Genomic DNA, 19,495 nt, shown 5'->3' with positions numbered 1-19,495 from the left:
TCAATTTCTCTTTTGCTTTTATTGTATTTGAGGATGGACTTTCATATTTTCTAAGTGACTATTCTAGCAGGCTCATTTGTGTTCAGATATTTCCACAGGCTTATGACAGTGCAAGTGTTACGACATAGTGTTTTAATGTTGGTTGGTGCGTGTTATGATATGAATAAAGTACTCGATACCACACAGTTGTTGACCGCCCATTATTGGACATAACATTTAGGTGACAAAGATGGAGCTTTACTTGGCGCCACTGCCCTTGTTCCTTGCTGCTAGTCCCGAGGTCTCGCTGGTATGAGTACAGATTTAAGACTAGCGGTGCTCATAATAACCGAAGCTAGCAAGGCTAACCACTATTCTCATCCACGAACATCTTATTTTCGTATTCTCACACACACGCTGGTCCAAACTGGTTATAGTACAGCGACAGATGGGAAAATCATAGGTCTTCTGTACATTGGCCAACTGGAAGCAAAGATTCCAAAAACCTAAGATTAGCGGTTAGCTGACTTTAAGCTTGAAACGCCAATGCGGAGTACCAAAGTCGACTCAACCCCTACTATGTTAATTCCACTATAAATGATCAATTCTTCAGGAAACCTTACCTGAATAATTCTAGGTATCTTAGTTATACTGTACATATATTAAAACAAGTTAAACTAATGAAGCATGGATTTACTTTACTTATTTCATAACAATATTATTGAACCACTCCAACAGCAACAGTACTTAGCCCCGCTTAAAGCTCCACATTTTCTCCCTCTGTACCTAGATAGTGCCGCCTGGAGCACTGAAGAAATTACACTGCTCTCCTTTTGTATCTGTGACTCCGACTCTTCATAAATGTCCTGTGTTCTGTGTTGCGAGTTGATCTGAAGTCTGTTTTTATTTTTCTCTTGAATATATTTCCAGTCTTGGCATCAACACTATACTGTACTGGATAAACATGCAGACAAAAAGATTTAAGATTTGTTGATTTCCATCTCGACTCTAAATTGCCCGTAGGCATGACTGTGAGTGCGAATGGTTGTTTGTTTCTATGTGCCCTGCGATTGGCTGGCAACCAGTTCAGGGTGTACCCCGCCTCCTGCCCGATGACAGCTGGGATAGGCTCCAGCATGCCCGCGACCCTAGTGAGGAGAAGCGGCTCAGAAAATGGATGGATGGATGGATTTCCATCTCAGCCGTTTCCACTGACCTGTGAACCACACTGTTCAGAAATGAAGCTCATGGCCAGATGAAGCCAATAGAATCACATCACCAGTAAAAAGCAGCAATGCAGAAAGATATATATTTTGAAGTTAATACAATTGATGTGTACAATGTTGGTTGGATTGTAATAGGCTGTAGCAGAGTATTATGCCAGCCACAATGTATTGGTATAATTTCTTACATGATCATGACATATGGTGGCACGGTGGACGACTGATTAGCACAACTGCATCACAGTTCTAAAAACCCGCGTTCAAATCCAGCCTTGCCAGTGTGGAGTTTGCATGTTCTTCCCGTGCCTGTGTCTGTTTTCTCCAGGTACTCCGGTTTCCTCCCACAATCCAAAAACATGCATGGTAGGTTAACTGAAAACTCTATATTGCCCGTAGGTGAGAATGTTAGTGCAAATGGTTATTTGGTTATATGTGTCATGTGATTGGCTGGTGACCAGTGCAGGGTGTACACCGCCTCTCGCCCAGAGTCAGCTGGGATAGGCTCCAGCATCCCCACGACCCTAGTGAAGATAAGCGGTATGGAAAATGGATGGATGTATAATGAAATACTGTATATCTGTGTAGATTCTCAGTCATCCAGGTCATGGTAATCCGCAAATGTTTGTTCAGATGTTAGGTCAAGCAGAAAGGAAGATCTGTATCCCTTTTATGCCGGAACAGTTTTACTCTGTCACAGTGGACTTTGTAAGCTGCCACTATGGTCTCTTTGTATTCTTATTTATTGAGAATTACAGTCGTTCAGTCGAACAGAACAAAGTTTTTAAAGGGGAGTGACAGAAGAAACAGAGGGCCGAGAGTGAAAAGGTGTCTAAATATAAGAAGACAACAAAAGACAAAGCACTAGCTGTAAACAAGATGAGGAAAGTAAAGCATTATGTACCGAGTACAATGACACATTGGATTTGAGTGTTGTATGGGTCAGTAGTGCTACACCCTGTGAGGGAAGGACAGGAAAATATAGGACAGGACTGGACAGGACAGGGACAGGAGGGGAAGCATGCAGCACAGGGGTCGTGGACCTTACTGTACAACTTAAGTGTGGTGGGAGTGGCTATGTAAATAATAAGTAAGTGTAAGTGAGGGGGATACCCAAGAAATTCGCATCGTTACAAATTATTTGTCGCAATGAGTGAGTGGCCCCAGACCCAGCAAATAAGTCCCAGGGGTGTGTGTTTGCAGACACATGCAAGTGAATTGACACATTCGCGTGCACAATAACCGTCAGAAGTGTCCTGTAATTGCTGTGCCTGCACTAGGGCTGAGGACCCCACCCCACCCAAATGAGAGGCGGGGTTGGGCCCAGGAGTCCACCCTACAGCGACCCGGTGGACTGGAAACCTCCCACACAGAGGGATCCAGGGCGGTCAACCTGCCCACCAAGGTGACCCGAAAACCAGCCATCCGAAGGAGGCCGCAGGGATCCCACGCTACCTACCCCCACCCCCCCAGTCAACCCCCACCCCGCCACTCCCCCATCCCCAGGAGATCAAGACGCCCCCCACCAACCCGCTAGACCCACAATGTAGCCAGTTCCTGGCTAGCCTGAAGGCGAGACTCTGTCCCTGTTTGGTGGAAAGGAGGGCGGATAGGAGTGCCTGACAAGGGAATAATAAGGGGGTCAACCCGGAGAGGAGCCACGGGGTATGAGAGGGGAGCCCCCACGCCAAGCAGCCATCCGGCCAGAGGGGCCTGGCCCCAGGAACACCATCATGAGCCAAGTGAGAACCCACTTCCACCCCGTTACCAGGCAACTAGGGAACTGGACTGTTCTTGTTTGTTGAAGACAAAGATACATCTTCAAAAAACAAGAACAGTCCAGTTGCCTTGATTAAACCTTTGCGGATGATAATGGAATATTGATGATATAGTGACTGGCTCGTGTTCTCCTTCAAAGTGAATGGAGCTCTGAATGCCATTATGCCTCCAAAGACACCTACAAAATTTGAAGGAGCTGGTCAACTTCTCTTTTGGAAAAGCTTTTCACAACAGTCTGGACTTGAGATCAGATACTGATGCTGTGGAAGTGATGTTCACCGTAATGCAGCATGAAGATCTCTGCGTACATTTCCATTTTGAGGACCGTGATTAAACTACAGTGCCACCAGAAACTATTCACACCCCTTCACGCTTTCCACATTTTGCTATCTTACAGACTTATTCTAAAGCTGTTTTGAGTATAGTTTTCAGGAAAAAAAACAAAGCTACATAAAATATCCCTGCCCTGCGATTGGCTGGCGACCAGTTCAGGGTATACCTCACCTCCCGCCTGCAGATAGCTGGGATAGGCTCCAGCACCCCCGCGACCCTAGTGTGGATAAGCGGTAAAGGAAATGGATGGATGGATGGATAAAATGTGCACTTTCCACACTTTGCTATCTTACAGACTTATTCTAAAGCTGTTTTCAGTAGTTTTCAGTAAAAAAAAAAAATATAATAAAAAATCTACATAAAATATCCCTGCCCTGTGATTGGCTGGCGACCAGTTCAGGGTGTACCTGGCCTCCTGCCCGCAGAAAGCTGGGATAGGCTCCAGCACCCCTGCGACCCTAGTGTGGATAACCGGTAAAGGAAATGGATGGATGGATAAAATATCCCATAATGACAAAGTAAAAACATATTTTCAGACATTTGTGTAAATTTATAAAAAAAATTAAACATTCAAACATAATGGGTACATAAGTATTCACACCCATTGCTATGACACTCAAATTGAAGATCAGGTGCATCTGATTCCCACTGATCATCCTTGGGATACTTCTACAAGTTGAATGGAGTCCACCTGTGGTAAATTCAGTTGATTGAACATCATTTGGAATGGCACACACGTCTCTATAAGGTCTCATAGTTGGCAGTGCATATCAGAGCAGAAACCAAGCAATGAAGTCTAAGTAATTGTCTGCAGACCTCCGAGACCGGATTGTGTCAAGGCAAAAATCTAGGGAAGGATATAAAAAAGAATTTCAGCAGCATTGAAGGTCCCGAAAAGCACTGTGGTCTCGATTATTCGGAAATGGAAGAAGTTTGGAGCAGCACGGTGGACGACTGGTTAGAGCGTCGGCCTCACAGTTCTGAGGACCGGGGTTCAATCCCCGGCCCCGCCTGTGTGGAGTTTGCATGTTCTCCCCGTAGCTGCTTGGGTTTTCTCCAGGCACTCCGGTTTCCTCCCATATCCCAAAAACATGCATTAATTGGAGACTTTAAATTGCCCGAAGGTGTGACTGTGAGTGCGAATGGTTGTTTGTTTGTATGTGTACCCCGCCTCCTGTATGTGTACCCCGCCTCCTGCCCGATGATAGCTGGGATAGGCTCCAGCATGCCCGCGACCCGCGTGAGGAGAAGCGGCTCAGAAAATGGATGGATGGTAGGTTATTTGACAACTTTAAATTGCCCGTACGTGTGAATGTGAGTGCAAATGGTTGTTTGTTTATATGTGCCCTGCAATTGGCTGGCAACCAGTTCAGGGTGTACCCCGCCTCCTGCTCGATGATAGCTGGGATAGGCTCCAGCACGCCCGCGACCCTAGTGAGGAGAAGCGGCTCAGAACATGGATGGATGGATGGATGAAACCAAAATATAACTTTTTTACCCGAATTGCAAGAGTCATATCTGGGGAAGAAGAGACACTGCTCATCACCTGGCTAGCACCATCGCTACTATGAAGCATGGTGGTGGCAGTATTATGATGTGCGGCTGTTTTTCTGCTGCAAGAACTGGGCGACTAATCCGGGTAAGAGGGTAAGATGACAGCTGCCAAATATAAATTCTTCAAGAGAACTTGCTCCAGAGTGCTCTGGAACTCAGACTAGGGCATCGATTCACCTTCCAACATGATAATGACACAAAGCACATAGCCAAGATAACAAGGGAGTGGCTTCAGGAGCAGTCTGTGAATGTCCTTGAGTGGCCCAGCCAGGCCCGGACTTGAATCCAATCGAACATCTCTGGAAAGACCTAAAAATGGCTGTCCACCGACGCTACCTATCCAACCTGACTGACCTTGAGAGGCTCTACAGAGAAGAATGGGACAAAATGCCCCAAAACAGGTGTGCGAAGCTCATAGAGACATACGCAAGAAGACTCGAGGCTGTAATTGCTGCCAAAGGTGCTTCAACAAAATGTTATGGCAAAGGTGTGAATACTTAAGTTTAAATGTTTACATTTTCAATAAATTTGCACAACTGTCTATAAATACATTTTTAATTTGTCATTATATGATATTTTATGGATTTATTTTTTAAAGAAAACTAGACTCAAATCAGTTTTACAGTAAGTCTGTAATATGGCAAAATGTGGAAAATGTGAAGGGGTGTGAATACTTTCTGATGGCACTGTAAGTGTAGAGCTGTCAGGGAGAGAAAGACAGACATTGGTTTGGAAACAGAAGATAAAAGAAAGGGTACAGGGAAGGGGAAAGAAAAAAACGAGGTGATGAACTGGGTTTTATAATCGCCGTATGGTGGTGTTGTGCCGTCTCTATGGTGACTGGCACAAAGGCTCATGGTTGGCCATTGATGGCCAATTGTATTCTTCACAGCTCTTTTGTTAATTGTTGTCTGCCCAGCTCCCACTTCCTGCTGGGCCCCAGCACAAAGCAAGAAACAGGAGGGATTAGAAATGGCACATCAACTATCCCCAAGCACAATCAACCTCTCTCTACCTTGTTCTCGTTTCAATCTCTCCTCTTTTCTCCCTCTCTCTGTCCCCATTGAGCTGCATCCCTTTTTATTTTATCATCACCATACGCACTCCCATGACCTGACTCATTTTTTGTCTTTCTTCCTTGCTATGAGGTCTTCACTACTTTTCACTCTGCTCTGAAAGCGTGTTTTTCTTCTATTCCTACCCTTACTGCCGGCTATTCCCTCAAATGAGTGGCTGTTCAAACAGTCCATACAAAGAGAGGCATGTTTTTGAAATGCATTTTTCACCACTGATGATTTCTGCTTTTAAAGGGGACAAAGGGGACACAAATTGTTTGGTCTCTGGGGTGCCTGCCCTCCCATTAAGAAGTGAAATTAAACAAGACTGTAATCTTTTATCTATACCTCTCTCAAAAAAATTTGTCTATGAGAGATCAGTACTGAAATACGACAGATTTACATAACTAAGATACCAGAATCGCCATTGTCCAGCAACTGACGGAGTCCTGATGTCGGACTGCATGGAAGTGCTATCATGTCAAAACCAAAGGGTAAAGGGCGCTGCAGTCTTTGGACAGTTAAGCATTAGCTAACAGTATGGCAATTGTTTGCTTCGAATAACAGGCAAATACAGTACTCAAACTTTTGGCTAGCTTGTCAACGCAGGTATGAGTTTGGTGTAGAGGCTCATACTGTATATGAAGGGCAAAATAAGAAAGTTATTAGTATGAATGTTACATTTCATTGATTATTAGCCCCATTTAGCAACATTTAGTATTGATAAAAGCTATATATATATATATATATATATATATATATATATAATACTCGACATTGTAGTATAGAGGCAATGTCCGGTGAATTTATATCCTTTGTTGTTCAGCGTTCCCAAGACAAGAGCATGGCTATTGGTGACCTCAGCCAACTACGACCCCTGGTCAAGTACGTCTCTGGGAGGTATGCTATGGACTGTACAATAGTCACATGATTTGTACACACGCATTTACAGACAAACATATTTAGAAACAGAATCACAGATGAAAGCAAATTGTATCAACTACCATGATTCTTGCTAAAAATTCTACCAAAACCTCAAATTGTCATATGTAAAAAAGGTTCAGCTGTCGCAAAAGCATTTTCTTTGTTACCAACCCCATTTTTACAGTAACTTGAAAAATAGCTGAATAGAGTATTATCGTTGACTTCTGCTTTCAAAACAAGTTATCCATCAATGTGGCCCATGGCAAAAATTTGTTTTAACACCCCTGCATGTAAATGTATAAACGGCTTTTATATGTGGACATAATAAAGAATCGATGCAATATTTATAACAATAGAAAACCATCCATCCATCCATTTTCTGAGCCGCTTCTCCTCATAAGGGTCGCGGGGGTGCTGGAGCCTATCCCAGCTGTCATCGGGCGGGAGGCGGGGTACACCCTGAACTGGTTGTCAGCCAATCGCAGGGCACATAGGAACAAACAACCATTCGCACGCACAGTCATGCCTACGGGCAATTTAGAGTCTCCAATTCATGCATGTTTTTGGGATGTGGGAGGAAACCGGAGTGCCCGGAGAAAACCCACGCAGGCACGGGGAGAACATGCAAACTCCACACAGGCGGGGCCGGGGATTGAACCCGGGTCCTCAGAACTGTGAGGCTGACGCTCTAACCAGTCGTACACCGTGCCACCCAATAGAAAACCAATTTTAATAAATGTTTTGCATTCCAGGAGAGAGCTGACAGACTGAGTTTAGAGTAATCACGTCTTGTGATCAAGAAATTTCTGCGACATGACCCCAGCTCCATGACGTCCGCCACGAGACATCTGGGGAAGTTCTGCCGACTCTTTAGCCCCTGATCAACGGATTGGTGTCTGCTATAACTGCAGACACATGACAAACTTCATGGACACCATCTTGAACGAGGGAATTTTACGCAGAGCCAGACGACTGTAGAATAATGTTGTTTTGTCCGCGAATGTTTTGTTCAAAAGAATTAATCTTTTTAGTGAACGTACTGAACTGAAACAGTTTATGAAATGATTCGTTGTTTGGGGGGGGGGGTGAACTCCACAAAACGTACTGTCATGTGATTTGTGATTTGCCTGAGGGACAAGCTGAATGTACTACTGAAGTGACTGTACTACTGAACGGAATGTACTGATGAACTGAAAGTGAACTGTTAGCCACGAGTGATTCGTTCGTTGAACTTCGTTAGCGATCCGTTAGCCACGAGTGATTCATTCGTTGAACTTCTTCGTTAGCGATCCGTTAGCCACGAGTGATTCATTCGTTGAACTTCTTTGTTCGCGATCCGTTAGCCATGAGTGAGTCATTCGTTGAACTTCTTCATTCGCGATCCGCTCAGGAGCGATGTACTAGTACGTATGCAGTGATTCATGCAGAAATTAATTGCAAACAAGTACGATGAGTGATTCGTTTGCGCAAGGAACGACGTACTACGCAGTGAATGTACTCCTGAGTGATTTTAACCGTTCGTCCTGACGTCGTCACAGGGATAGCGTTCACTGGCAAGTTAAATGTTAATGTTGAGTCAGTCAAGCGCATGAAAACAAGCACACACACGGGGCGTGGATCAGATGGTGCCTCCATAATCCTAACAGACTACACAAAGTCATGGGAGGACAGGAGACAGACATGCGAGTTAGATTCGCCACTGCAAGGCAAGGGGGGAGATTTATTTGGAAAGATTAAGAAATTGAAAATAAAATGTATATATTTACATTTATATATTATCCTCTGTCTACTACAATTGGTATTGTTTAGTATTATCACAGTAATACTGATTTGCAATTAAATTATACTTTTATATCAAAACTTGTTTGTCGAGTGTTGTTTTCTTATTGTTTGCATTTCGGTGCAACAAAACTCATTTAACAACCAGACATTTACACTTACACTTTATTTGTTGATTTGACAGACATGCGTGTTCAAGGTCGATCAGCCCTACAAAGGAATACATCATATTATATTAATAGTATATAATTGTATGTATAAATACTATACACAAACAAGGAAATGGTTCACACACAGTGGGATTTTATTTTATTTTTTCAGCTGAACTCAGCTGCACCAAAGGAGAACTGCAGCGTACTGTCACTCATTCTGAATTTTCTGCGAATGACCAATGAGCACCCAGCATTTTCACGAGCATCAATTTCTCGAAGCTAACGGCGAATGTTGAGTCAGTCAAGCACATGAAAACATCCATCCATCCGTTTTCTGAGCCGCTTCTCCTCACTAGGGTTGCGGGCATGCTGGAGCCTATCCCAGCTATCATCAGGCACCCTGAATTGGTTGCCAGCCGATGGTAGGGCACATACAAACAAACAACCATTCGCACTCACATTCACACCTACGGGCAATTTAGAGTTGTCAATTAACGTACCATGCATGTTTTTGGGATGTGGGAGGAAACCGGAGTGCCCGGAGAAAACCCACACAGGCACGGGGAGAACATGCAAACTCCACACAGGCGGGGCCGGGGATTGAACCCCGGTCCTCAGAACTGTGAGTCAGACGCTCTAACCAGTCGTCCACCGTGTCGCCACATGAAAACAAGCACACATATTTAAAATAAATGTAAATTAATAATAAACGTACAGTGGGGCAAAAAAGTATTTAGTCTGCCACCAATCGTGCAAGTTCTCCCGGGCAAAATTAGAAAAAAAAAATCCAGAAAATCACATTGTAAAAGTGGAAACATGAACCACATTGAAGTTTGTCATTCCAAACTTTATGGACTCAAGTGTCACTTTGGGGAAATCTGTCTTTCTTAATAGAAATCTGTCTTTCTTAATGCCCGTATACCTTTATCTCAATTAAGCACTTTGAGAGAGATTCTTATACATTCTAGTATATATTCAGCGAATGTGAGTTTTTTTGAGTGGGAAGGGGGGGGGTTTACTTAATCCCAGTAAGATGATGACTGCTGAGATCTTTTCCACAAAATACTCTTTGCAAGTAAAGGAAAAACAGGAGAGGCCAAACCTTTGGCCTAATTCATTAATACATACCTTCCGTTTTGTACCGCTGATCCTGTCCAGGGTGTAGGCTGGAGCCTATCCCTGTCCAATTCAGACTTTGGACTCATAACCTGTCAATCACAGGGCACATATTTATTTCATCCATCCATCCATTTTCTGAGCCGCTTCTCCTCACTAGGGTCGTGGGCGTGCTGGAGCCTATCCCAGCTGTCATCGGGCAGGAGGCGGGGTACACCCTGGCGGGCCTATCCCAGCTGTCATCGGGCAGGAGGCGGGGTACACATCTGCTTTCACTGCAGATCACAATGTCATCTGCAAACATCATGGTCCACGGGGATTCCAGTCTAACCTCATCTGTCTGCCTATCCAGCACCACTGCAACCAGGAAGGGGCTCAGGGCTGATCCCTGATGCAGTCCCACCCCACCTCCACCTTAAATTCGTCTGTCACACCTGCAGCACACCTCACCACTGTTCTGCTGCCCTCGTACATGTCCTGTATTATTCTAACATAATTCTCTGCCACTCCAGACTTCCGCATGCAGTACCACAGTTCCTCTCTGGGTACTCTGTCATTGGCTTTCTCTTGATCTACAAAGACACAATGAAACTCCTTCTGACCTTCTCTGTACTTTTCCATCAACATCCTCAAGGCAAATAATGCATCTGTGGTACCCTTTCTAGGCATGAAACCATACTGTTGCTTGAAAATACTCACTTCTGTCCTGAGTCTAGCCTCCACTACTCTTTCGCATAACTTCATTGTGTGGCTCCTTCAACTTTATTCGTCCATAGTTCCCACAGCTCTGCACATCACCCTTGTTCTTAAAAATGGGCACCAGCACACTTTTCCTCCATTTCTCAGGCATCTTCTCACGCGCTAGAATTCTATTGAACAAGCTGGTCAAAAACTCCATAGCCACCTCTCCTAGATGCTTCCATTCCTCCACAGGAATGTCATCAGGACTAACTGCCTTTCCATTTTTCATCCTCTTTAATGCCTTTCTAACTTCCTCCATACTAATCATTGCCACTTCCTGGTCCACCACACTTGTCTCTTCTACTCTCCATTCTCTCTCATTTTCCTCATTCATCAACTCTTCGAAATATCCTTTCCCTCTACCAAGCACACTACTGGCACCAGTCAACATATTTCCATCTCTATCCTTAATCACCCTAACCTGCTGCACATCCTTCCCATCTCTATCCATCTGTCTGGCCATCCTGTATAGATCCTTTTCTCTCCTTCTTTAGTGTCCAATCTGGCATACATGTCATAATGTCCCTCTTGTTTGGCCTTTGCCACCTCTACCTGTGCCCTATGTCACATCTCAATGTATTCCTTTCGTCTCTCCTCGGTCCTCTCAGTGTCCCACTTCTTCTTAGCTAACCTTTTTCCTTGTATGATTTCTTGTCATCACTCGATCTGATACTCTTTTCACCTCCAAGACATTCTTAGCAAACTCTTCTTTTAGAATAACCCCGACTCCATTTGTCTTCCCATCTACACCATGGTAAAATAATTTAAACCCTGCCCCTAAACTTCTAGCCTTACTGCCTTTCCACCTGGTCCTCTGGACACACAATATATCAACCTTTCTCCTCATCATCATGTCAACCAACTCCTGAGATTTTCCTGTCATTGTCCCAACATTCAAAGTCCCCACATTCAGTTCTAGGCTCTGTGCTTTCCTCTTCTCTTTCTGTCGAACCCGCTTTCCACCTCTTCTTCTTCGACTTCGACCCACAGTAGCTGAATTTTCACCGGCGCCCTGCAGGTTGAGGGCGCTGGTGGTGGACGTTGTTAACCCGGGCAACGACCGATCCGGTATGGAACGCTTATATTTGTTTGGCAAAGTTTTGGATGCCCTTCCTGACGCAGCCCTCTGCATTTATCCGGGCTTGGATGCCTTACAGCCCGGTACCCGTCCGCGGACCGGTGGTTGGGGACCACAACCAAGGATTGTCATGGGTGTGTGTCCCGGTTGTTGTCTTCCCCCTGTCTCGTACACACCTGCTCCTGAGAGCATCTTCACCACCTGTGCCTCGTTCACCCTAATTACCCCTTGCATTTAACCTCGTGTCTCATTCTTTCTAGTCGCCAGTTCGTTGTACCTTGTCGTCATGTTCCAGCATTCCTTGTTTCCACATCACAGACTCACAGTAAGACTAGACCCTGTTCTGATTATCGACCGTGCCTTTTTGCCTCACGCTTTTGGATACTGTTACCTTTTTTGGATTGCCTGCCTGTGTACCGACCTCTGCCCGTATATTAAACCTCTCTCTTTTGAAACTGTCAATTTGTTTTGGAGTCGTGCATTTTTGGGTCCTATCCTCTGTTCCGTTCATGACAAGGATGTCATAAATCATAACGCTATACACATTATATTGTACATTTACTTTCTTACCTTACCTATTGTGTAGAGATGTGGGGGTGAACACCTATAAAACCAATACTCACTTTGTTTTCAAGCAACAAAAAGAGCTGTACATATTATTAATCCCTCAAATTATATAAAACCAATCCACTATTTATCAAATTAAATCCTCTCAAATTCTATGATCTAGTTGAATTCAAAACAGCACAGATAATTTACAAAGCCCAAGCTTTGCCATAGTACTCAGAAGCTGTTTGAAATCAGACAGTTGTAATGATTTGAGCGGTACAAGTGTCTTCAAAAAAATCCAAGACAAGAAAAAATATAAAGCAAAGCTGTCTCTCATAGATGTGTTTATTTATGGAACAATTATATAACCGAGTTGAAGATTTGTACATCACATGCTGTGTTAAAAAAGAGGTTTAAAAATAACATTAAAAAATTATATACAGTGCCATGAAAAAGTAAAAAACTTCTCAAATTGTTATATTTTTGCAGTTTATGTATAGCTATACAAAAAATGTAAATATCAGACAAATATAACCCAAGTGAACTTAAAATGCTGTTTTTAAATGGTGATTTCACTTATTAAGGCAAAAAAAAAAAAAACTATTCAAAGTTACCTTGTCCTGCGTGAAAAAGTAATGGCCCCCTAAGCCTAATAATTGTTTGGGCCCCAGGAGTCAAACCAAGAGAAATGTGAAGACCCACCACCCTGTTATTATGGTTACCAGGTCCCCAACTGGCAACCATTATCCCGATTTTGTGATCGCTTGTGGTGGGGTGCTGTGCATTAAAATTGGGAGAATGGCGGGGCTGGGGCAAAACGGTCATTGGGCAATGATGACTTGCCACCGTCACCCACACCAAGGGCAACCAGCTCCCCAAAGGATGTGCGAATGTGTGTGGCGCATTAAAAATCAGTGGGGGAAAGGCATGGCGGGCCAGAGAGCAGGCCGGAGTGTCGGAACACCTGGCAGGGCAGAGAAAGGGGGCGACCAGGAAGAGGCCCCCGAAGTAGGGCCACCTCCCTGGCACACAGGGAACAAGGGAGCAGCCCATTTTTTATTTTTAATAGCCCATTTTATGCATACTATATTGCGTAATGTGTGATCTATGGAGCTGGGTTAGCTGTAAATTACTCTTTTTTTTTTTTTGTCATTGAGAATTTATTTCTGCATATTTGCGCCCTGTATTCATCGTCAGTAGACACTGAGAGGTCTTTTCCCCATTTTGCGATTGGTAAGTGTATTGAATTAGTACTTGAGATTAATTTGTATACTTTTGAAATGAGTTTCGTTTTGTTTTGTGGGAGTAGTTACACTATTTTCTGAACAAAAATTGGTAGTTCCAAAGTATTCATGTGTATTGAGAATCTTTTTAGGATTGTTGTTCTTACTTTATATAATTGAAGGAATTTACCCACCTCTAATTGGAAATTTCTGTTGTAGTCGGTCAATTCCACTTTGTTCCCATGAGCTGAAGTAAAGGGCTATTTTGTTAACCTCAAAATTGCAATTTTGCCAGATTGAGGAGGAATAATATGGTGCTGACTGAGATTGTGTGGGTTCTACAGTTTTCCACCATTATGATAAAGTGGCTGCGAATATCGGATTCCTAAAACAATTGTGGCGTTTGGGACTTGTGCTGATAAATGTGAGGTCTGAAAGTTTGGCGCTATTGCAATCTATCTTTTCTAGTTCCAGCAAAGATTGTTGTTCAACATTTAGATGTAACCATTTAATGAGGTACTGAATTTGAGTGGCTAAGTAATAGCGATTTCAAGTTGGGTGCGTCAAGTCCCCCTTCTTTTTTTACCTTTCTGAGGGGTAGATAGACTCATTAAATTGCTCTTATCTTTAGAGTAAAATATTTAAATGGCAGAGTCCAGCTTTTGGAACCACTTTCCGAGCCCAAGCAGGGTGGCTCGGAGTGCTTGCAGGAAGCGTCAGTCGGGGATCGTCCAATGTGTCCTTGTCACCTCGGTGAGGTGGGCGCCCTGCCTGGCGCGGTCGTCGGCGAATTGGTCGGAGTGACCGAAAAGACTTGTGCACCAAGACTCCAAAAACTTCTTAACTTCTCCCAGCTCCGGCCCCTTTTATGGCCAGAGCGGATCAAACGGGGGGTTTACCCCCCTCTCTACCACTGTCGCGAACACCGAAGGGCTGGACCGTTATTTTTTCCATTATAGGATTATTTTGTGGTTTAAAACCAGTGGAATAAAATATTAATTATTGGGTTTAAGATAACGAGACCATGTTCCTCAACCTGCATTGGTCCATGCTCATCCTCTTTCATACCCATAATGAATGTTTCAAATGTTATGTGGTGTGGTGAACATCACTATTTTCATGTGAGATTTGTGGCGCGGGGTGAGACATTCCATCTGGTTCAGTTAACAACAGATTTGACGTTAGACATTAAAGTTTGCAGCAATACAGTCACTAGTGGCGTTCATGTAAAGTTCTTAAAATCACTCACTGAACTGTTAAATAAATGTTTGATAGAGGAAGAGGTACCAGAAGAATAGAGAAAAGGTGTCATCGTTAAGTTGCCGAAGAAAGGAAACCTGACTGAGTGCACAACCTGGCGAGGAGTGGCTTTCCGGTCAGTGGCTGGGAAGGTGTTTACAACTGTCCTATTGCAGAGACTCGAGGAAGCTATGGACCAAAAGCTACGTAAAGAACAGGCGGGATTCAGGCAACATAGTTCCTGTGCTGAACAAATCTTCACGCTCAGAACCAATAATGGTCTATTTTATGGACTTTAAAAAAGCCTTCAACTCCGTTCACAGACTTCGTTATGGAACATTTCCAACCAGTATGGAAAACCAGACAAATTAATCAACACTCTCAAAAACATCAAAAAGGACTCACGTTGTTGTGTGAAAACAAAGACAAGACAGACTTCTTCAACGTTGTTACTGGAGTGGCTGTATCCTGTCACCACTGCTGTTTCTACAAATAGTTGACTACGTGATGAAGAAGACACTGAGTGGAACAGAGCTGGGCATCAAATGGAAGAAGGAAGAAGACTGGCTGACATGGACTTCACAGATGACATTGCACTGGTGACCAAGAGCCAAGCAAAGCTGCAAGAGTTAACAAATAGGCTGAGTGAAGCAGCGGGCAAAGTAGGAATGAAGATAAGCTGTGAAAAAACCCAAAATAAATGACAATAGCGGGACAACAACAGGTAACAGATCGGCAGATAGATTGATAATTTAGAGGGCCACATACATACAGTATGTATGTACAAGACCCAATTCCAGTGAAGATGGGACGTTGTGTTAAACAAATAAAAACAGAATACAATGATTTGCAAATCATGTATTAATTGAATACTCTACAAAGACAAGATATTTAATGTTCAAACTCATAAACATTTTTGTTTTTAGCAAATAATCATTAACTTAGAATTTTATGGCTGAAACACGTTCCAAAAAAGCTGGGACAGGTGGCAAAAAAGACTGATAAAGTTGAGGAATGCTCAACAAACACCTGTTTGGCACATCCCACAGGTGAACAAGCTAATTGGGAACAGGTGGGTGCCATGATTAGGGATAAAAGGAGATTCCCTGAATTGCTCAGTCATTCACAAGCAAAGATGGGGCGAGGTTCACCTCTTTGTGAACAAGTGCGTGAGAAAATACTCAAAACAGTTTAAGGACAATGTTCCTCAACGTACAATTGCAAGGAATTTAGGGATTTCATCATCTACGGTCCATAATATCCTATCATATCAAGGTTCAGAGAATCTGGAGAAATCACTGCATGTAAGCGGCAAGGCCGAAAACCAACATTGAATGCCCGTGACCTTCGATCGCTCAGGCGGCACTGGATCAAAAACCGACATCAATGTGTAAAGGATATCACCACATGGGCTCAGGAACACTTCAGAAAACCAGTGTCAGTAAATACAGTTCGGCGCTACATCCGTAAGTGCAACTTGAAAGTCTACGATGCAAAGCAAAAGCCATTTATCAAAAACACCCAGAAACGGCTTCTCTGGGCCCGAGCTCATCTAAGATGGACTGATGAAAAGTGTTCTGTGGTCAGACGAGTCCACATTTCAAATTGTTTTGGGAATTTGTGGACGTCGTGTCCTCCAGGCTAAAGAGGAAAAGAACCATCCGGACTGTTATGGACGCAAAGTTCAAAAGCCAGCATCTGTGATGGTATGGGGCTGTGTTAGTGCCAATGGCATGGGTAACTTACACATCTGTGAAGGCACAATTAATGCTGAAAGTTACATACAGGTTTTGGAGAAACATATGCTGCCATCCAAGCAACGTCTTTTTCATGGACACCCCTGCTTATTTCAGCAAGACAATGCCAAACCCTTTCTGTACGTGTTCCAACAGCGTGGCTTTGTAGTAAAAGAGTACTAGACTGGCCTGCCTGCAGTCCAGACCTGTCTCCCATTGTGTGGCGCATTATGAAGCGTAAAATACGACAATGGAGACCCCGGACTGTTGAACAGCTGAAGCAGTACATCAACCAAGAATGGGAAAGAATTCCACCAACAAAGCTTCAACAATTAGTGTCCTCAGTTCCGAAGCGTTTATTGAATGTTGTTAAAAGAAAAGGTAATGTAACACAGTGGCAAACATGACCCTGTCCCAGCTTTTTTGGAACATGTTGCAGCCATAAAATTCTAAGTTAATGTTCATTTGCTAAAAACAATAAAGTTGATCAGTTTGAACAATAAATATATTGTCTTTATCGTGTATTCAATTAAATATAGGTTGAACATGATTTGCAAATCATTGTATTCTGTTTTTATTTATTTAACACAACGTCCCAACTTCATTGGAATTGGGCTTGTATTTATTTTATCCATACTCCGAAAGGCCAGACTGTAACATGCACCCCATAACACCCCCTTACACTACAGGAGCTTTATACCTTTTTTAAAAGGAGCTTTTGAGCTTCTCCAGGCTTTAGATCTCCCACTTTGTGTGATTTGATCATGCCAAGTTGGACCTCACATAGCATCCATCTACTGGTGGGCTGCACAGAGTGAGAGTGGGGTCCGCCAGTTCCCCATGCCTGGTCCAGACATGGAGAATACTTATGGGAATTGCACAACTAGTATTTGCCAAAGAAATCCTGCATTCTGGAGGCTGCTTGGCAGTCTACCTAACCAATTTTTGTCTCATCGCTTCAACATTACTACTTTGTAGCAATTTTACATGTTGCTGATGTAACGCTATTATCAGTAAAATCCTACCAAGCCATCTGAACATTATTTTGTGTTAGTCAAAGTCACTTTGATTGATGCCAGCAGATCAATGTCATCAAAAAGGCTCTGAAGGAACAAAGTATGAGTTACAGTATTTGTTTTCGGATGTGCCAGTTTTTTTCATCGTATTATACCATCCATCTGTCCATTCTCAATACCGCTTATCCTGTTCAGTGTCGCGGGGGGTTGAAGCGTTTCCCAGCTGACTTCGGGCGAAAGTACAACACCCTGAACTGGTTGCCAGTCAGCGCAAGGCACATATACAGTAGACACGGACAACCACTCGCACTCACATTCACACCGTCAGTGAGAGGGAATTGAACCCACGCTGCATGCTCCGAAATTGGGCAAATATACCACTACACCATCAGTGACTAGCGTATTATACCATTTTTCCCTTTTTTATATTCATTGTCAGCGAAGCCGCCAGATCTGGTGTTGGTAATTTCGTGAACCACCGCACCCCAGCAATCTAAAAGATGGACGTCTGCGCTGCTGTGGGAGTGATCACTCTAATCCTGTCCAATCAAAGCGGTTCCTCTAATTCCCTTTAAATGTATTTTTGACATGGGGGAAGAAGTCAGAGTCTGGGAGGTCGAAGCACGCAAAGTACGTTTATACGGAACTATAAGCAGACCTCCACGGGCAGATGATGTAACATTGGCTTGGGAGGAGATCACAGATCTGCGCCGTCAAGATTCAGAGGGTTTGATGCTCGCTAATCACATATTTATTCATGGATTATGTCTGACATCCACCACACATGGCTGCGGATCACACAATGTGTTTGCCTATGCCCCAATCAAATTCATCAAAGTCACGTTAGACCAGCGGTCTATCGACTGTGCCGGATTTAGACGTGGTCTCAGCAGGTGTCGGTTTAGACCAACTTTCTGCCACCAAATTGTCGTTCCGCCGGTCAAAGGACACAGCCTCGTTGCGCCAAGCTTGGTGTATGAAGACTGTTCTGCCAAATTCACAAACACGTGCAGCGAGACTTGCGCTTGTACAAAAATCAGGACACACCAGTTTTTTGTGCTCCGCTGCAGATACGCCGTATACAAAAATAGAGCCAAACAGAAAACCTCTTGTACAGACAAACAACCATTCATACAGTATACGAGTTCAATCACTTGGTCGATTTTTTGTTTTGTGATGTGAGCCAAACTTTGATTTATGAGCAAGCTTTGAGGGATTCATACTTGAGGAGGCTGGCAGAAATATTAAGCGAGCACCATGTGAGAGCATATTTTTAAAATGTATTTTACCATGTATTATAATTATTTATTATGTTGTAACTTAGCGATTGCTACACGGCAACCTTCACTACTTGATGTAATGTAAAACGCTAATAAAACTCTCGGTATAGCAGGTACTGGCTATAGTTAACTAGACACTTGCATATTTGTACTTGTAGTCACTACTCACTTGTCATTGACGCACAGCGCTGAATTAATTGATAATCATATACACACACACACTATCTTCCACTGACTTCATCGCAAGTTTCGCTCCTCCAGCCACTGTGACGTTACTACCCATGCACAGATTACATGAACCGAGCCGCTTAAATAACACTAATACACAAATGAATACAAAAAATAATAATTCAGGCACCTAAATTTGATAGATTATCTCGTTATAGGGCACGAATGAAAATTTCAACACAAGAGTGTTGTAGGAGCATATAACATGATAATTTTACTTCTGCAACATTTTATTTATTAATTTTTTATTTTCATGTAGAAAATCCTGTTAAAAAAACTGACCATATATGGTTCCTTGAGCGTTAGTGGGGAATAACAAAAACAAAGAAACATTCCCATCATCATCATTCCAACATAATCATAACATTGTCCCATTGTTTTCAGCAGGCTGAACCCTGGTATCCAAAAGTCCACCAATGTTCTCCTGACGGGCACTCATCAATCACCATAAAAACGAGCATGGTCACAAAAGGTTGTTATTATACTATCATTGGTTATAAAAGTGGTGTTGGTT

This window comes from Phycodurus eques, chromosome 10 (assembly GCF_024500275.1).
Source record: "Phycodurus eques isolate BA_2022a chromosome 10, UOR_Pequ_1.1, whole genome shotgun sequence".
NCBI lineage: Eukaryota > Metazoa > Chordata > Actinopteri > Syngnathiformes > Syngnathidae > Phycodurus > Phycodurus eques.
This window is presented reverse-complemented; position numbering follows the sequence as displayed.